Source organism: Nycticebus coucang, chromosome 3 (assembly GCF_027406575.1).
Source record: "Nycticebus coucang isolate mNycCou1 chromosome 3, mNycCou1.pri, whole genome shotgun sequence".
Classification (NCBI taxonomy): Eukaryota; Metazoa; Chordata; class Mammalia; order Primates; family Lorisidae; genus Nycticebus; species Nycticebus coucang.
The window spans coordinates 80,274,147-80,290,283 of NC_069782.1; the positions used below are offsets into that span (position 1 = coordinate 80,274,147).

Genomic DNA, 16,137 nt, shown 5'->3' on the forward strand with positions numbered 1-16,137 from the left:
TCAAAATGGATCAGGCAGTAGAAAGGAATAAAATACTGATGTATATTGCAAGGTGGATAAGCCTCAAAACATGCTGAGGGAGAGAAGTTAGATGGAAAATAGTAGTATTGTACAATTCCATGTATAAGAAATGTTTAGAAAAGGCAAATTTTGAGACTGAAAGCAGAGCAGTGGTTCCCCAAATGAAGTAGAGACAGAGGCAATAAAAATGTTCTAAAATATTCAGAGCACAACTCTAATAAATTTTCTAAAAATGAAAAGCATGTTTAAACATTTCCAATGATTTCCAGTTATGTACAAAATGAAGCTCAAATTCTTTAGCAGGATACTCATACAGGGAGTCCCAAAAGTCACCCCTAAAGTTGCCATACATAGGGAAAATGGGGAATTGTAGTTGAATGGACCTTTATTTATAAAATAATCATTTTACAAAATTTTACAAAGAGGTGGCCAACACAAACAACATCTTGTAAAATTTTGTAATGAACATTTTGTAAATAAAGGTACATTTAGCTAATTTAGAGACACCCTATAGACTGCTAAGATCTGCTTTCAGTCTATGTAATCTTCCTGTTTTCTGCTATAATCCTGCCCAAAAAGCCTCCTGCTGACTATTTTTTTTCCTGCTGACTATATTAAACTACATATTTGCTATTTCCTGAATGCGACAGCCTACTTAGTGCCTCCATCTTTCTTCATACTTGCAATTCCATTTCAAAGTGTTATCTTTTGCTTTTTGTCAGGTGACCTTCCATTTGTCCTCAGAAAGACCGACTTCAAATATCTCCTTTATTAAATCTTTAAGCCTTTATGTAATTACTTATTCTAAAGGATTCTAGTAATAACACATTGTATCCTTATCACACTGAATTATGATGAACTACTTATAGTATTTCATCTTTACAAATGTTATTATTCAGCAATAGCATTTTATTACTGCTATGTCCCTAGTGTTGGAAGCATAGTCCAGTGTCCTGCATGCAGCAGGTAATCAATACACTTGAGAATAAGTGAATGACATGTTACACTAAAGAGAAAAATCCAAAAGTAGGTAAAATGAGCTCTGCACATTACACAAGAAAGACACTTGTGTAAGGATGTTTATTGCCACCATGACACAAGAAAAACAGGAAGTTACCCAATATCACCTAATGTTTCATCAGTATGGGATCAATTAAACAGTCATACTAAATAGTATACAGTCGTCTAAAAGAATGAGATATCTAATTGTATGGACATGGAAAGATATCACAAATACCTTTAAAAATCACAAAATAAGTCACTCCTCCACTATTTAAAAAGCAAACAAAACTGTACACACATATAGAAGCACATGTGTGCATCTGGGCGAGGCAGGCCACCAGTCAAAACAGTTTTGGGGTCGAAGAGAAAGAGGAAATAACATAACTGCCCATCAACAAAGAAACAGATAAACAAAACACAGTCTATCCATATCCATATATAGGAATTTTGTTTTTGTTTTTTGAGACAGAGCCTCAAGCTGTCACCCTGGGTAGAGTGCTGTAACATCACAGCTCACCGTAACCTCCAACTCCTAGGCTCAAGTGAGTCTCCTGCCTCCGCCTCCCAAGTAGCTGGGACTACAGGCGCCCGCCACAACGCCCGGCTATTTTTTGGTTGCACCCTTCATTGTTGTTTGGCGGGCCCGGGCTGGATTTGAACCCGCCAGCTCAGGTGTATGTGGCTGGCACCTTAGCTGCTTGAGCTGTAGGTGCCGAGCCTATAACGGAATATTTTTATTCAGCTATAACAAATGAAACCATAAAAAGAACTGTCCCATGATACAACATGAATCAACCTGGAAAATATGCTAAGTAAAAGAAGCCAAACATAAATGGCCATATATTGTTATGACTTCATTCATATGAAATATTAAGAATAGGCAATTCCACAGAGACAGAAAGTAAATTAGTGGCTGTCTAGAACTGGGAAGTGGGAATGGAGTTTAAAAAACATCAAAATTTAAAATGCTCACTTTCATAAGACCCTGCTGGGAGGGTGAAAAAAGGTATAGACTTGGAGAATAGATTTGACAAAGAACTCATCTAGAATACATAGAGAAATCTCAGAATTCTAGGTCTATATGGAGCCATGGATGTGGGTCTCTATTTGGCAGTATGGGGTTTGTAAAAGTTGTTTAAGAATAAGGCCTACTTTGGCTCGGCGCCTGTACCTCAAGCGGCTAGGGCACCAGCCACATACACTGGAGCAGGGGGTTCGAATCCAGCCTGGGCCCGCCAAACAGCAATGAGAACTACAACTTAAAAACAGCCAGGTATTGTGGCAGATGCCTGTAGTTCCAGCTACTTGGGAGGCGGAGGCAAGAGAATTGCTTAAGCCCAAGAGTTTGAGGTTGCTGTGAGCTGTGACGCCACAGCACTCTACCCAGGGCGACAGCTTGACACTCTGTCTCAAGATAAAAAAAGAGTAAGGCCTACTTTAAGTGATAACAAGTGAAATTTGGAAGATGACATGAGAGTAAAACTGATCAGTACCCTTGGAAACACTTGGTGACACAGGACAAATATAAGTACTACACACCTATTACAGAATGATAGTTTACGTAACAGAAATATCATTTGTCAGATTGTTTATGCTGGTGTAGAAGGGGATGCGATAGTCTGCGTAGCTTACACACATGAACTACCAAAATATGGTGTGAAGGCTGGCCTGATAAGGTACACCACAGCACGCTACACTGGCCTGCTGCTGGCACCTCAGGCTTCTCAACAAGGTTGTCATGGACAAGGTCTATGAAAGCCACGTGGAGATGACTGGAGATAATACGATGCGGAAAGCATGACAGGCCGGCCTGGTCCTTTTATGTGCTATTCGATGCAGGCCTTGCCAGAACTACCACTGCCAATAAAGTTTTGGGGCCCAGTGGACGCAGGCTTGTCTATCCCTCATGGTACCAAACGACTTCCCAGGTTATGACCCCGAAAGCAAAGAATTTAATGCAGAAGTAAATCAGAAGCACATCATGGGTCAGAATGTTACAGATTATACATGTCACCTAATGGAAGAAGAAGTCCAAAACAGAAGAAGTGAAGCTATCCCAAAATTTCCCTTGCCCAGAAGAAAAACTGGCAAGAAGGCAAGCTTCCGCAAAGCTCAGAAGTGAGCTGCCAAAAGATAAACCAAACTGCAATTTTCTATAAGGATTTTTACATAAAGATAATAAATTTATTGATTAAGAAAAAAGAATTTTTTTTCACCCTCAGTAGAGTGCCGTAGCATCACAGCTCACAGCAACCTCCAACTCCTGGGCTTAGGCAATTCTCTTGTCTCAGCCTCCCGAGTAGCTGGGACTACAGGCGCCTGTCACAATGCCCAACTATTTTTTTTTCTCATTGTTGCTGCAGTTTGGCTGGGGCTGGGTTCGAACCCACCACCCTCAGTGTATGGAGCCAGCGCCCTAGTCACTGAGGCACAGGCATCGCCCAAATAAGAAAATTTTCATACAGAAAATTTCAACTATAAAATAGGCCAAAAATATGAAGAGATATTTCACTGATGAGAGTATATGACAAATAATAACATGTAAAGATACGGTCAAGATTATTAAACATTAGGCTCGGTGCCTGTAGCTGAGTGGCTAGGGTGCCAGCCACATACACTGCAGCTAGCAGGTTCAAATCCAGCCTGGGCCTGCCAAACAACGACAACTATAACCAAAAAATAGCTGGACGCTGTGGCGAGTGCCTGTAGTCCCAGCTACTTGGGAGGCTGAGGGACGATTGCTTGAGCCTGAGAGTTGGAGGTTGCTGTGAGCTATGAGGCTATGGCTCTCTACCAAAGGTGACAAAGTGACACTCTGTCAAAGAAAAAATAATAAAATAAGAGTGACAAAACCAGGTGCTGATAAGAGTGTGAAAGAAATGAATCTTTCACACATTGCTGGTAAGCATGTAAAATGGCACAGCCACTTTAGAAAATAGGCATTTCTTTAAAAACACACTAACATGTAACTCACCAATTGTACTCCTAGGCACTGAAGAAGGTTCTTGCTTGATCAGGTTCCTGAACCATCTCCTAGGCCCAATTGTGCACTTCCTTGTAAAATCCAGTTTTAGCAAAGAACCTAGGTAAGCATGCCCTTCCCCAGAATCTAATCAGATTCCTCATCCTCCAGCATTCCCCAGGTGCTATCTGGTCACTCTGGCCACCTTTTATAAGATTCTTCAATAAGAATCCTGTTAGGCCGGTATAACCAGAATCTTCCCTACTCCCTGGTGTTTTTTCTTGGTAATTTTCCATCCACTATCCCCCACCTGCTCCTTAGCTGTCATTTCCCACTTGCCCATGCTGTACTAAGCCCTGAGGCCAATCTCTCTCTGCCCCACTGCAGGACACTGTAGGAGCAGTCCCTGCCCTTACCATGTTTTAACAAGAATCTTTTTATTTTAACAGCACCTGTCCCAAAGAAATAAAAACTTATATCCACACAAAAACCTGGACATAAGAGGACAAAAACACTAAACATTTCTGAATATACACACACATATAAAAATGTGTGCGGTTTTATTTTTAATAGCGAAAAACCAGGGGCAGGAATTATCCTTCAATAAGTAAATGGTTGGACAAACTATGTTATATCCATACTATGAAATCCTACTCAGCAATAAAAGGAAGAACCACTGATCCACATAATTTGGACAGATCTCAAGGAATTAAGCTGAATGGAAAAAAAAAATGCCAAATTTCATAAAGGTCATATACTATATGATTTCATTTATTAAACATTCTCAAAATGACAAACTCAGAGATGAAAAACAGATTAATGGTTGCTATGGGTACAGGTATGGCAGGTATGTGTAAGACAGATCTTTGTAGTGAGGAAATTTGTGTCTTAGTGCCATGGTAGTTACTCAAATCTACTTGTAGTTTAAACAGTATAGAACTATACACAAAAGGTACCAATGTCAATTTCCGGTTTGATATTATATATGAGTTATAATCAGGTCAAATGAGATTTTTTATTGTTTCCTTATGTGTTCAAGTTTAAGGAAAAATAATATTGCTATTTACCTCTGTGCTGATAAATTTATAGTAATTACAGCAAAGGAAAAAAATCTGTCTTTTCAATCTTAAAATTTTTCTAAAGGAAGATGATATTTCTTTTGCAAATTGTTTTTAAAAAATAATGTTTTTTCTATGTATTTCCTTTTGATAAGAGCTGTGATATATGTGTGTGTATATTCAGAAATGTTTAGTGTTTTTGTCATGTTCTCTTATTTACCCAGTCATTAAGGGTATCTTTATTTTTCCCTAACTGTTCACAGTTTCTAATAAAATTTACCTAGGAGATAAAACCTTAAAAAAAAGAAAAGAAAAGAAGTAACCATCAGGAGAAAGTTGACCTATTAATCCCTAATTTTAATTTTTTCAAAATTTATTTTCAAAAGATAGTGTTTTTAACTCTGCTTTTTATAAGATCTTGAGTAGTAAAATAACTGTTCAAAGACCATTCAAGACATTATCTTTCCTTTATGTGTGTGAGAGTATGTATATATAGATGTACGTATGTGTGTGTGACAGGATTTCATTCTGTCACCCAGGCTAGAAAGCAGTCACATGATCACAGCTCACTGCAACCTCAAACTGCTAGTCTCACACTATCCTGCTTCAGCCTCCTGGGTAGTTCAGACTATCAGCATCACCACCACGTGTGCTGGGGTTTTTCTTATTTTTTGTAGAGACAAGGGTCTCGTTATGTTACTCAGGCTGATCTTGAACTCCTGGCCTGAAGCGATCCTCCTGCCTTGGCCTCCCAAAGTGCTAGGATTATGGGTGGCATCAGCCAAGCACACAGCCACATGATTGCATATTTTGAACAGTAAAGAAGAGAAGATTAGCTAGGAAACCTTAATTTTGTAGTAGTTTCTAGTTTCCTATGCAATGAAGAATCCCCATAATACAGGACTACAGAAAACAACAGTTCCCAGATTGACTTCTGAGTCGTCAGTCTTAAGGGCCTTTCCCCCTTGGTATCCTTCCACGTCTGGCTCTGTTTAGCAGTGGCAATTCCAAGCTACGTGCCAATCTAGTCTAGGAGTAGTACCTGCAGCAACATGAACTCCTAGACCAGTGGTTCTCAATCTTCCTAATGCCATGACCCTTTAATACAGTGGTTGGGGGTCACCACAACATGAGGAACTGTATTAAAGGGTCGCGGCATTGGGAAGGTTGAGAACCACTGTTCTAGATAATCATCTACCTCTATGCTCTTTTTCAATTTATCCTTCTCAAGCTTGAAGCATGAAAACTACTTCTATATTCTTCTTTCTTATCTACAATTTAATAATATAAGACATTTAAATCATTTGATACAGCCTCTTTCCCTTTCTAAGTAAATCCTACTTAATTAGTAGGAAAACATACTGTATTATCAACTGTTTTTTTTTCTACATAGAGGTTTTTCTAAATTATCAATAAACCATTGTTTTTTTTGTTTTTTTTTTTTTTTTTTGTAGAGACAGAGTCTCACTGTACTGCCCTCGGGTAGAGTGCTGTGGCGTCACACGGCTCACAGCAACCTCTAACTCTTGGGCTTACGCGATTCTCTTGCCTCAGCCTCCAGAGTAGCTGGGACTACAGGCGCCCGCCACAACGCCTGGCTATTTTTTGGTTGCAGTTTGGTCGGGGCTGGGTTTGAACCCGCCATCCTCGGCATATGGGGCTGGCGCCCTACTCACTGAGCCACAGGCGCTGCCAATAATAAACCATTGTTTTATGGCTGATAGGTAAAAAGTACCACACAGCAACCTACTTAAAATAATTTTACTACATGAAACAGTAAAATTTCTATATGGAATTGTCAGGAAGTGATTCTAGATTGCTAAGGGTTCACTAATTCTTCTAAAATGTGTGCGGTTGCATTTTCTCAACACCAAGAAATGTAGAATTAAAGTTATAAACACCAATTACAGAGTTCCTATACAATATAAAGAAATCAAAGACTATTAATGTACATTGCTGTTTATTTGAGATCTAAATGGTCCCAAAAGAGTGTTGTGTTTACTTACTTATTTGTATGTTGTTTTTTTTTAGCTTGTACTTTTTGTTAAGTTTTCTCCTCTTTGCTAACAGCTACCTGGAATGTATGCTTGCTAATACTACTACTCATTCTTCAGAAACCAGAACCAGAAAACTAGCTTAATGTACCTCTGTGGTTCAGGTTCTATAGAAATTAAAACTGCATATGACAGCCTGAGACTGAGGGTAAGAAAACTGAACACACCTTCCATTATGATCATTAACAAGTAATGGTTGTGCTGTGCTGACATTATGATTTAAAAAAAAAAAAGACCACTTAAAGGAAGAAAGAAAAGATGACATACTTGAATGAGTCAACCCAGGAAAAAACAAAGATGGGTGGGGCTAAAAACCAGACCCATCTCCAACTGCTACTTGACACTGCTAACAAGGCTAACGAGATATGCTAACCCTCAAAACACATGAAACACGGCCTATCTTACTCTTCTATCTTCTCACTAGCTTGCTCCTCTTGAATCCTTTATTTTGCTTAATCTACAACTATCTAAAAGAAAACATTTTGCTATTACCTAATAAAGTTGATAGTGTATGTACCCAAAGGCGCCAACAATTCTATCCTAGGTATAAAACCTAGAGAACCTTTTCTATACAGCTATAGTGAGACACGCACAATATCTGCAGCATTGTTTTCTTTTTTTTTTTTTTTAGACAGAGTCTCAAGCTGTCCCCTTAAGTAGAGTGCCATGATGTCACAGCGCACAGCAACCTCACACTCTTGGGCTTAAGCAATTCTCTTGCCTCAGCCTCCAAAGTAGCTGGGCCTACAGGCACCCGCCACAGCACCCAGCTATTTTCTTGGCTGTAGTTCTGTTGTCTGGCAGGCCCAAGCTGAATTCCAACCCACCAGCTCTGGTGTATGTGGCTGGCACCTTAGCCGCTCGAGCCACAGGCGCTAAGCCTGCAGCATTGTGTGTGGTTTTTGTTGTTGTTGTTGTTGTTTTCGGAGACAGAGCCTCAAGCTGTTGCCCTGGGTAGAGTGCAGTGACATCACAGCTCACAGCAACCTCCAACTCCTGGGCTTAAGCTATTTTTTTGCCTCAGCCTCCCGTGTAGCTGGGACTACAGGCGCCTGCCACAACACCCGGCTATTTTTGGGTCGTAGTTGTCATCGTTGTTTGGCAGGCCCGAGTTGGATTCGAACCCAACAGCTCTGGTGTATATGGCTGGCGCCTTAGCTGCTTGAACTACAGACACCAAGCCAGCACTGTTTTCTGAACAGCAAAAACTGGAGGAAACGCAAATGTCAAAGAACAGCAAAATGGATAAACTGTAGTATGTTCACAAAACAGAATTACCACACAGTGGTAAAAACGAATAAACCTCAATTAACAATGTCATTATGAATGAAATTTCAAAACTAAAATGTTGAATTAAAAAAACAAGCCCAAGAAGAATACATATGTACAGTATAATTCCATTAATATAAAGCTCAAAAACAGGACAAGCACAAAAAAAAAGTATAATTAAAAAGAAAATAACAAATGTAGTAAAACTTACAGAAAAACTAAGAAAATAACACTAAAATTTAGGACAATTACTTCTAGAGAGGGAGAAGTAATTATCTTGAGGCACGAAGGAGTTCCACGATGCCATTACATACATTTCTTAAGAAAGAAGGCTGGGGGGCCAGCCACAATGGCTATTAATCCTAGCACTCTGAGAGGCTACGGCTAATGGATTGCTTGAGCTCAGAAGTTCAAAACCAGCCTGAGCAAAAGCAAGACTCCTCTACAAGAAATATAAAAATAAGACAGGTGTTGTGGAGGGTAACTATAGTCCCAGCTACTCAGAAGGCTGAGGCAAGAGGATCGCTTGAGTCCAAGAATTTGAGGTTGCTGTGAACTACGACTCCAAAGTACTCTACCCAGGATCACAGAGTGAGATTCTGTCTCAAAAAAATAAAATAAAATAAAGTAAAACATACATCTCATTATACGTACCTTTGTACGTAGGATAGGTTTTAGAATAAAATTCTATTTTAATATGAAGTAAACATGGCTAAATGTTAACATTTTAAAAATCTGGATATTGGACTGAGTACGGTGGCTCACACCTGTAATCCTAACACTTGGGAGGCCAAGGTGGGTGGACTGCCCGAGCTCACTGGTTCAAGACCAGCCTGAGCTACAGTGAGACCTTGTCTCAAAGAACTAGCCAGGTATTGCAGCAGGCACCTACAGTCCCAGGTACTTGGGAGGCTGAGGCAAGAGAATTGCTTGAGCCCAAGAGTCTGAGGTTGCTGTGAGCTATGAGGTCATGGTACTCTACTAAGGGCAACAAAGTAAGACTCAAAATAAAATCTGGATATTTAGCAACACACCCAGATGACATAAATGTCTATTACATTTATGCAAATGTGCATAAATGTCTATTATGTATATTATAGGCATAAATGTCTGCTGTAGCGCTTTCTATATTTTTGAAATATATCATACTAAGAAATTAAGAGCAAATAATTGGAAGACTACATTTTTAAAGTTGTAAGACACTATATTACAAATCTTTAAGAGCAATACATCAAAACAAGCTATTATAAAGTGAAAATAAGGAATGTAAAAAAATTTACTTCACCTCCTAATGTAATGCAAAGTACATAATGCCATCTATATTGTATTCCTTACAAAACATTTTAAATTTTAATGTAGTCATAAAATATAACCAGCAAACTGTGAGATATCCTACACATAAAAAGACAAAACATGATTATTTTACAGAAGACCACAGGGTGGGAGTAGTGGAGGAGGAATAGTGGCTTATTCTAAATCAAAGGAAACTAAAGAAATCTGACAGTCAAATTCAATGTATACTTTTTCCTTAATTGTTTCCTGGATCAAAAAATGTAACAGCTATAAAGAACTCTTCTGCTGGGAAAATAGGCCGGGCATGGGGGCTCAAGCCTGTAATCCTAGCATTCTGGGAGGCTGAGGTAGGTAGATTGCCTGAGCTTCTTCAGAAGTTGGAGATCAGCCTGAGCAAGAGTGAGACCCTGTCTCTAAAAATAGCCGGGTGTTGTGGCAGGTGCTTATAGTCCCAGCTACTTTGGAGGCTGAAGCAAGAGTATCACTTGGGCCCAAGAGTTTGAGGTCGTTGTGAGCTATGACACCATGGTACTCTACTAAAGGAAACAAAATGTCTCCCAAAAAAAAAAAAAAAGAAAGAAAGAAAGAAAGAAAAAGAATCTTCTGGTGGGGAAATGAAGGAAATGTAAATAAGGGGGTCATATATAAGATAAAACTGCATTAATACTAAATCTCTTAGGTTTGATAATGTAAGTCTTCAGGAAAACAACCTGCTCTTAGGGGCTAAGAGTCAAGATGTTTGGAGCTTACTTTCAAATGACTCAGGAAAATAAAAAAGTACGTATGTTTTTATAAACAGAAAAAAAGGAAAAGAAAATGAAGCAAAATGTTTGCAAGTGAATGAGCATTTACTATCCATTCAACTCTTCTATCAATTTGTAAGTTTTTAAAGAGAAAATATGGGAAATATGTACTTAATTAGTTTTGAGTAACAATTTTACTCAGAGAATTCAGTGAAAAATGTTGGTTTGACAGAGTTCGTTAAAATCAAATATTGACAGATGCAAAAGGGAGCCACAAAGATCTTTCCACCATCAGCAAAATTTCCGCCTTTTTTCTGGAAGTTCTGAATTAAAAGTTGAATGAAAAATTGTATCTTGTGTAAAAGGTCAAAAATTATGTCTGTGCTTCAGAAACAAGGGCAAGGACTTTTTCGGCAATTCAATTATACAAGATATAATTTGCAAAGAGAATCTGATCCTGTCAAAATAGATATAACCATATTGATAGATTAGAATAATATTTCTAAATGTCTAAAAATATTTCTAAATAGAAGAATATTTTAAAATGTCTTTCTCAAAATAAATTTGTTTCCTAATGATGCATACTCTAAAATTATGTTTAAAACATTTTTTAGGATTACTAATCAGATAATAAGGGTGGAACTGCATTACATGAATACAGTTTTCTAAAAAACTAATTACAGTTCATGAAAAATGTATAACCATCTATCACCTCAAGAATGTGTACTGGTTATGCCAGAATTTATCCAATCAATCTGTCATATAATATTCAAGTTAATTATTATTTACTTTTTATAAAACTTAAATTTATCTTCATTAAAAAACCAACTATCTGACACTCACCCAATATGTGTGTATCAATGAGAGTAATAACATTTTAGAAAACAGAAAATAAAATAATTTTCAATTAACAGCACCCATGTAAAAAAATCCCATCACTTTTATAGGAATATGTAAATTAACCACTTCTAACACAAAGGGGAAAACAGTCTACAGATAGTTCCTCCACAAGGCCAGGTGTGGAATAGTGTTGCTACATGTCTGTAGGTGGGTAAATACACAGGGAAGAAAGTTTTAGCTGGGAAGCCTACATTTAAGTTCTCATCTGTGTGTGATGAGAAGCAGGTAGTTAATTACTGTACAGCACCGTCTTTCAAATCAGTGAGTCACAGGCCTAAGGGAGGGGCTTGGATGCAGGATGAGCAGCAACTAGGGCAATCAAGGAAGATTTCAAAAGGGAGCAACACCAAGTTCTGAAGAGCTGCAGACAATTAGAAGCAACTATCCTGAGAACTTTTTTTTTTTTTTTGGCCGGGGCTGGGTTTGAACCCGCCACCTCCAGCATATGGGACCGGCGCCCTACTCCTGGAGCCACAGGCGCCACCCAGAAGCAACTATCCTAATATAATGTACATAATCCAACAGCCTGACTAGGGGACTACCCACCCTCTTGCAAAAACATATTCTGTACCTTTGGGGCTAAGTAAGATGAAATATATTTGAATTTCAGAGAAAACTCTTTTTTCACTTTGGATCATTTACACAAAAGAATTTCAGACACTATTCTACAATCAACAGACAAGCGAGACTGAAAGAGAAAGAAAAAATTATTTAATACTTCCAGGGAAACTGTAGTAAATTTTAAACCTGTCAAGATACATTTCCCTACCTGTAAGTAACATTTAATCAATATGGGCAGTCAAGCCATACAGATAATTAAAATTTAAATAATGGTACCAGCTGACAGTACAAACACCATACCACCACACACGATAATTAATGTAGGAACACAAAAGACCTCTGTTTCACAGGTGAGAAAATCACCAGGCCTGACTCCAGGGCAGTAATTTAAGGTGGCCTTCCAAGGACTGGCAGGATTTGGCAGCATGCATGAAGGGAGGGGCGTAGGTTCAAACAGAGCTACATCAGTCTATGATCTGACCCAAATGATAAATACACAGGTAAACCGGAGCTCCACAGCAGACATCACTACTCATTTCATTTTTCCTTAAAACCAAGCATTACAGACCTCACAGTCCTTTTCAATATACTGTATATTCCATTATGTCAAGATGTTTGAAATCATCTATCATTCTTTTAGGAAGGAGAGGGTAACAGGGATCAAGAACTTGGGCCCCACAGCCAGACTGAGTACCAAGGTTAGATTTCTGGCTACACAACTTACCTGCAGTAATCCTTTGACCAAGTTGCTTAACATCCTCTGTACCCAATCTGTAAAATGAGGACAATAATTGCATTTATTTGAAAGGTGAGGATCAAAGGAGTTAATACAGGTATAGAACTTAGAACAGTTCAAATCTGGTCCAGGCCTGCTAAACAAAACAAAACAAAACAAAAATAGTGCCAAGCTGGGCGGCGCCTGTGGCTCAGTGAGTAGGGCGCCGGCCCCATATGCCGAGGGTGGCGGGTTCAAACCCAGCCCCGGCCAAACTGCAACAAAAAAATAGCCGGGTGTTGTGGCGGGCGCCTGTAGTCCCAGCTGCTTGGGAGGCTGAGGCAAGAGAATCGCGTAAGCCCAAGAGTTAGAGGTTGCTGTGAGCCGTGTGACGCCACGGCACTCTACCGAGGGCGGTACAGTGAGACTCTGTCTCTACAAAAAAAAAAAAAAAATAGTGCCAAGCTAATAGTAAGCATTAAGTGTAAATTACTGTTATTGTTTTCTATCAATAGGAAACCAACTGTACTCTCAAAGAGTAATTAGAAGTTTATAAGAGAAAATAATGTAAGCAGCTATATTAAAAGGTTGCTAAATACAGAAAACATTCTGAATCACTGATAGAAATACCATTCAGTACTTAATAACAATGCCTAACAGCATCAAACACTTGCTGGTTGATTTAAGAACAAAATTATGGCAACAATGATATTTACTGAGTTCCATTTATTAAATACTATGTTCCAGCTACTGTGCTAAATTCCATACATGTATCATCTTATTTAATACTTAAAATAAGCCTAAGAGACAGGTACCACTACTAATTCCGTATTATAGATCAAGAAAACTGAGGCTCTGAGTGGTTGCGTAATCTGCCCAAAGTCATACGGTTACTAAATGATAGAGTAGGGATTTCAACTCAGATTAGCTCGACATCAGATACTGCACTTTTATTTTATTATTGAGGCCATCTTTTCTCTTTCCAAATCCTGTGCCAACTGTCCATGACGTAACAGAGTAAAATACAAAATACTATTTATTTTTTAATTCTTTATTTTTAAAGATGGGGTCTCACTATGTTGCCCAGGCTGGAGTGCAGTGGCTATTCACAGGCGTGATCCCACTACTGATCAACACGGGAGTTTTGACCTGCTCCGTTTCGGATCTGGGCTGGTTCACCCCTCCTTAGGCAACCTGGTGCCCCTCCCACTCCCCCGCTCCCAGGAGGTCACCATATTGATGCCGAACTTAGTGCAGACACCCCATTGGCACAGCGCACTACAGACCAGAACTCCTGGAGTTCAAGCGATCCTCCTGTCTCAGCCTCCCAAGTAGCTGGGACTACAGGCACGTGCCACCCCGTCTGGCACAAAATACTATTTAGATGAAAATGTTCTAAAGTTAACTATGATGATGGTTGTATACACCTGCCAATACAGCAGAATCTCCATATTTTGCCACCTCCCTACACTGAAGCCAATGGAGATATACTGAATCTCCATATTTTGCCACCTCTTTAAAATGACCTGAGTTTCACAGGTATGCACCACATATATGTATCAATACACCAGGCCCAAGTTCCTTATGTTGACCACCACTGTAGGCTGACCAGTTTGTTACAGTCCCTTCAGTGGTTAACTTAAAGAGGTTCTACTGTATACTAAAAACCACTGAAATGTGTCTTTTAAGGAGTGAATTGCATATGTGAATATCTCAATAAACTATTTTAAAAATTCTTAACAAAAAACAGTAAAATTAGGCTATGGGTAATTAGGGTTTTATCCACACACAAACTGAGGCTGGAATTAAAAGAATGAATACTTTCAGAAAGAAAGATTTAGAACATACATATATACACGCATGCTCAAGTTGGACCTAAATAATGAATAAAATGTAGATCAAGAGATAATCCGTGGCTGGGTGAGGTGGCTCACACCTACAATCCTAGCACTCTGGGACAACAAGGCTGGTGAATTGCTTGATCTCAGGAGTTAGAGACCTGGCCTGAGCAAGAACGAGATCCCCGTCTCTACTAACAAAAATAGAAAAAACTAGTGAGGCATTGTGCTAGGTGCCTGTAGTCCCAGTTACTCAGGAAGCCGGGGCAAGAGAATCACTTGAGCCCAAGAGTTTTGAGCTTGCTGTGAGCTATGACACCATAGCACTCTACCAAGGGTGACAAAGTGAGACTCTGTCTCAAAAAAAAAAAAAGAGAGAGAGAAGAAAGAAAAGAAAAAAAATAATCCGTGAAGCTGAAGCCAGGTATGGGGCTCAGACTTGGTAATCCGAGGCCAAAACGGGTGGCCTGGTGAGCTCAGAAATTCAGAGACTACCCTGAGCAAGAGTGAGATGCCCCCCATCTCTAAAAATAGGCGGGCGTTGTGGTGGGTGCCTATCATCCCAGTTGCTCAGGAAGCTAAGGCAAGATCACTTTTTGAGGTTGCTGTGAGCTGTAATACCAGAGCTCTCTACCAAGGGCGACAAAGTAAGAAAGAAGGAGAGAGAGAGAAATATCTGTGACTAAGCAGGATGTAGCAGTGATCTCCTTAGAACCAGTTTAACATTCTGGCAAGAGAGCAAAAAAACCTATTCATCATATTGTTATGCTCACTGTGAGTAAGGACGGTATAAATTGTCGGCAATGGCATGAAACTGTTTGAAAAATGTAATGATTTCTTGAATATTAACTTGAGGAGATGAAATGCACTGTCAAAGGAAGCACCAAAATTTAAGCATAAGTTTCTAATTTGAGGATAGAAATTAGTTTTCTAGGAAATCTCAAGTAGCAAAGATCTCAAACTTTATACAACTGAAGCTTTCCCAAGATAGGCAAATTGCTATGAAATATGATATTTGTAAAACACATATGGAGATCTCTAGAAATGGAAGTAGCTTTAAAAATAAGTAGCAATCAAGCTCTTCATGTGTGAGGATAGTCACAGAAATCACAAGGTAAGATAAACAGATATAAGCTGAGTACTAATTTAGTACATGGTTAGTATTACAAAAGTCACATACTTGTCGCATTTAATCCTAAAAACAAGTCTATGATGTACAGACTCTCCATTTTCATTTAACATGTATTTGTTGAGTGCTAGCTCTGTGTCCCAAGAACTCATCTAAACCTGGGGATACAGGAAGGAACACAAAAAATATAAAAAATTCCTGCCCTCTTGGAAATTATATCCTATTTTTACCATGTGTGTTTTAAAGGGGTTGAGTAATTTCTCTATGGAGTCAGATTTATAAAGAGGGGATTACAGGGCGGCGCCTGTGGCTCAGTCGGTAAGGCGCCAGCCCCATATACCGAGGGTGGCGGGTTCAAACCCGGCCCTGGCTGAACTGCAATCAAAAAAATAGCCGGGCGTTGTGGCGGGCGCCTGTAGTCCCAGCTACTTGGGAGGCTGAGGCAAGAGAATCGCTTAAGCCCAGGAGTTGGAGGTTGCTGTGAGCCGTGTGACGCCACGGCCCTCTACCGAGGGCCATAAAGTGAAACCCTGTCTCTACTTTAAAAAAAAAAAAAAAAGAGGGGATTACAATTCAGATATGTCAGATCACA

At 39.3% G+C, this 16,137-nt stretch overlaps 1 protein-coding gene and 2 pseudogenes across 4 annotated transcripts in view; 2 read left to right on the forward strand and 1 right to left on the reverse strand.

The window, feature by feature from the left end:
- BMPR1A (bone morphogenetic protein receptor type 1A) overlaps positions 1-16,137 on the reverse strand; it is a 191,765-nt gene that overhangs the window by 112,811 nt on the left and 62,817 nt on the right. The window contains exon 1 of one of the 4 annotated variants that reach the window (XM_053583816.1): positions 11,874-11,891. The exons of the other annotated variants lie outside the window; for them this stretch is intronic. The gene's annotated coding sequence lies outside the window, so the exon portion shown is untranslated. Of the gene's footprint in view, positions 1-11,873; positions 11,892-16,137 lie in introns of those variants that run through there. 4 annotated transcript variants of the gene reach the window in all.
- Positions 2,130-3,145, forward strand: LOC128581043 (60S ribosomal protein L5-like; annotated as a pseudogene).
- Positions 4,826-16,137, forward strand: part of LOC128581044 (60S ribosomal protein L34-like) — a 44,238-nt pseudogene continuing 32,926 nt past the window's right edge.